Genomic DNA, 4,632 nt, shown 5'->3' with positions numbered 1-4,632 from the left:
GACAACATGAAGCAGAGACAAGCCGTCCCCACTGTTCTCTGTGCCAGCTCCTGAGCCACAGATCCTGTGAGCATATCAGAATGGTTGTCCTTCTAAGGAAACACACTTGGGGGCTAGCAAACATGCAGCAATAGCAACTGGACCAAAGATAAAACCAAGGGGACGTGTTGAAGGACCGGGGGAAGGAGGTACAGGGAGGAGTGACGATGATGCCAGGCTGGATGAGGTCCTGAGAGGACAGGCATCGGAGTAGCAGTTCCAACTGGACAGTGGCACGTAGCAGTTTGCGAGTCAGAACTAAGGTTTTCTAACATTGCAGGCCAGCATCAGAGAATGGGGAGACAAAGCCATGAGCTGGGAGAATGTCACTGAGAAACTCGGAGTGGTTAGAGGACAGCCCTGGTCCTGGGCACACGTCCAACACAAACGTGAACGTGTGTTCACCTGCAAAGCCCAGAACGTTCATAGCTGCACTATTCATAATGGCCCCCAACTGGAAACGACCCGACTGTCCATCAACAACAGCATGAATAAATAAATTGTATCTGTTTTCACAGCTGCGGAAAGAACGTCGGTTGCTACCTGGACTGATGTGGTTGAACCTCACAGGTGGGGCGTTAAATAAAAAAAGCCAGGTAAGAAAGGGTCTGTGCTTTATGGTTATCTCTATGTGACATTTTAAAAAAATGGGCAAAACAAACTGATCATTGTAGCGATCAGGTGGGGGCGGTGATGGCTGGGAGGGGACACAGGGGGACTTCTGGGTGCTGGAAACGTTTCATAGCCTGGTCCTTGTGGTGCTGATGCAGGTGTGTTCACGTCATAGGAATTCATCAAGCTGCGTAGTTGGTGTGCGTTACTGTATATGTTAGATTTCCTTTAAAACGTTTACATAAAACACTTGCATAGTCTCCACGCAGGTGGCCCCGTGCACTGCCCTAGGGTTTTCAGTAACAAAGCTGGAGTGAAAGGCAGCTCTACACTTCCAGGCTTTGAACATTTGTTCAGCCAGAATCTCCCATCTCCAGGACTCAGCTTTCTGTTTAAGAGAGATTTTCCTTTACTCATCTACATTTGGTAGAACAAGGTCCCAGACCCTATAAATCAAGTGCAAGGTCAGCAATCTCTGCTCCATGGTTCTATAATACCGCTGGTGATTAAAATTCATTCAACTGAGAATTAAATACAATTGCTGATGCTTCATTGAGCTTTCATAAGTCTTTTTCATTTGTATCAATGCCTTAAAATTGATCAAAACGAGACAGCCATTAAAGAATTCTTAATTAAAGTTTCAAGAACTGTCTCATTGACTTATTTGAAAGATGACATAACTTGACTTCATCGTTTTTATCACACACCTCGTTGTGGCGTTGTGTGGATGGCTCCCCATCCGTGGTGGGAGGTTAGTGTCCCATTGACCAAGAGGGAGGCTCCCAACCAGGATCAGACCTGAAGAGTGAGCTAGTTTAAAGCGGGGAGGACATGATGGCTTTGTGTCTGCTGACTTGTACTCACTTGAAAACTCAGGGGATAAAATATGACTCTCTACTAGGTTAGGTAGGAAATGACTGCGCATTCGGCTAGGAGCCCTAGGTCTGGCCCTGGATTGTACAGTTGTCACCTCCTGCAGGAAGCTGTCCCTGACCACCCACCCAACCCCTCACTAACATCTGTAGTGTGAGCCCAAGCTAAGGATAATGGAGGCTTAATGTTTATATGTAACATGGACAGCTCTGCAGACAAGAGGGGACAGCCAGAGGTCTCCCCCATCCCGAAGCCCAGACACCTGCACACAGGTATTTCCCCCTGTTCACCTCATTGGTTTAGTAATCGGTCAGACACTCTACCAGTCCCCTTAACTCATCCTGTGTCATGTCACGTATATGAAAGCTAGAAGTATGGCGATCTTCAAGCATCAAATGTCCCATTTGGCTCAGACAAGCTGAGATAGTAAAAGAAACAAATGTATGTTTCCCTTAAATGTCACAATGATCTCATGACTCTGGAGGGATGGATTTCAAAGCCTGTCCTTGTGTACCCTTAGGAGGCCGGCTTCTGGCCTCCTTCTGGAGACTGGGTCAAAGAGACTTTTATGAAATACACTTAATTTTTGCATTGTTCTGCCCCTGGAGCCTTTTGGCTGCATGGGGTCACCACATTGCTCAAATCACTTTCAAGCAGCATTGTAGCTGTGTCTGTTTTTATTGCTGTTCTTGTTACACAAGGATCCTCAAGAAGCCATGGTTGTTAGGAGGCTGGGTCCTGTATCATAACCTTTCAGAAAAACACATGGATAAGAACTAAGTGAGAAAGAAAGGAAGGAAGGCAGGAAGGGAGGGAGGGAGGAAAGGGATGGAGAAAGGAAGGAAGGATGGAAGGAAGGAAGGGAGGGAGGGAGGGAAAGAGAGAGGGTGGGAAGAAAGAAGAGTACAATGGATATTCCTGGGGATGGCAGCCTGGCATGGGGCTTTGGGGTTTAATAGGTGGGCACTTATTTAAAAGCATATTAGAAAAACAATACATACGTGGAACACCAAATCAGTGACATCATAATATTATTGCTTAATGTAAAAGATAAGTCCATGTAAGAAATGTCCAAACCTGTAGATAATTTTTATGAGTTTATTTGAGCCAAACTGAAGACATATGCTGGGAGCAAGATCTCAAATGCTCTGGAGAGTTAAGTTTTGCGGTTTCTGTTATACATTTGGAATTAAGGAGGGTAAGAAAGATTACGTGGAGGTGGGAGAAAGCCAGTCCCAGGACAGTTAAGATTACATGCTTCCTTGAGGGTGGTTACGCCTTCGAGGGGTCTGGAAAAGAGGATCACTTCTGACATTTCAGGAGGTGTGTTAACTTAGATGCACAAGGAGGGGGGACAGGGCTGGCTTCAAACTTCTCACTGCGGAAGTTACAGGCCTGGGGCGGGACTAGCCACCATGACAGCCCATCACTGGAATTTATGATCAGATGACCCTGTAAGGTTACTTTCCATCACTGATCTTGTCAGTTTAATTACAGAACCCCCTTTGCATCCACAGATGAGTTGATTTAAAAGTCCTTTAAAGAAAAGTTTTAACTACGTAAGCACTTGGGGCTTGGATGTGGTGCCATGTGAGCAGCAACACGTCAATGTCTAAAGGCTTGGGAAGCCCCAAGGTGCTCGCTCGCTCTCCCTGTCCCGCTCTGTCCCTCTTTCTCTCCTCACATTTTCTGAGGCTTTTTCTCGGCCAGAAACATGAACAAGGAGATACACAGAAAGTGCCACATCCATGGTCTGAGGAGCTCATGCTAGAAGTGGGTGCCAGAGGGACCTGGAGAGCAACAGCCAAGGGCCCAAGACCCTAACACAGCCATGGACATGCCCACCGGGAGGTGGTGAACTCTGCCTGGTGGGGTTCGAGCCTCAGCTCCCTGGACCACCCGACCGTCTCCTCCACCCCAACCCCACCTGACTCACCAACAGCTGCTTCCACAAACAATCGTGATAGGGTCTTCAAGGAAAGAGCCTCAATAAGCACATCTTTTTTGGGTGATTAATAACAAATGTGTCTGGCAGGGACCTCAGGCAGGCTTTAGGGAAGTCACAGGGACGGCTACTGGGGACTTTCGGATTTGTGTTCCCTGAATAGCTCAAGATAGGCTGACCATGCTCTGCATGGGATGTGTGTGTGCAGGCGGCTTCCAGGAAGGCGGGAGCATGTACACAAGATGGCCAGGGTTTCTTCCAGAATGATCATTTCACGATCCTCGGCATTCTTTTAAAACAAACAAACACAGATAAGATTTGTATGAACTGATAGCGCATTTTCTCGTGAACATTCAGTGGTTTGTGCCCTGCCATTCTCCTCAGCACAAAAGATTCCTTTCTCTGTTTCAAAGTCGCCTGTGCATCAGCCGTTCAGAGCTGTGTCTGGTGAGCATTGATAACGTGTGGCATGCTGGGCCACCTGGCACGGAGCACATGCTGGTTAAATATGTTAGAAGAGATTAAGATTGTTGTTAACAATACTTCTAAGAGGCCCGTGTCTCAGCATCACCTTTCCCCAAACATCTGTTACAAGGATTTAGATAAGATGTCACCGGAATGATGTCATAACCCTCGCACTGCCTCCTCCCCTGGCTGTTCTCCCCTAGGAGGAGAGGAACCATTTCAGTGCAGAAGTTTCAAACTTGTTCTGGGTTTTACTATCTCAACTCCACATAAGAGAGCTTGGCCGCTTGACAGAACGTCACCCTACAGAGATGCCTGGGGCTTTCGGCATATGGCCAGATCAGCCCATCCCTGGCCACATATTCTAAGTAGGGCTAAGAGACTTTAGGTCAGGCTGAGGGGTGAGCACCAGGACCACCCCTGGTAGATTGCATTCATGCACTTTCACACCTTTTCCCATAACCTCAGTGCCCTCCCAGTGTGGGCAGGCACCATTCTTTTCCCTGGAGTTGGCCACGTGACATGCTCTGGCCAATGGCATGTTAGTAGATGACCTGTAAACCAAGTCCTGCCATTGGACTGATTAGCTCTGAGATCCTGTCATTCCCACGCTGGCCTGCTGTTCCCAAGAAGAGGACGGGGATGTTCGGAGACCAGCTCAGCCAAGCCCAGCATGAAGCAGAGCCTGCAGCTGACAC

This window comes from Hipposideros armiger, unplaced genomic scaffold (genome assembly GCF_001890085.2).
Source record: "Hipposideros armiger isolate ML-2016 unplaced genomic scaffold, ASM189008v1 scaffold_734, whole genome shotgun sequence".
Lineage (NCBI taxonomy): Eukaryota > Metazoa > Chordata > Mammalia > Chiroptera > Hipposideridae > Hipposideros > Hipposideros armiger.
The sequence above is the reverse complement of the archived record's forward strand: the minus strand, read 5'-3'. Positions refer to the sequence as shown.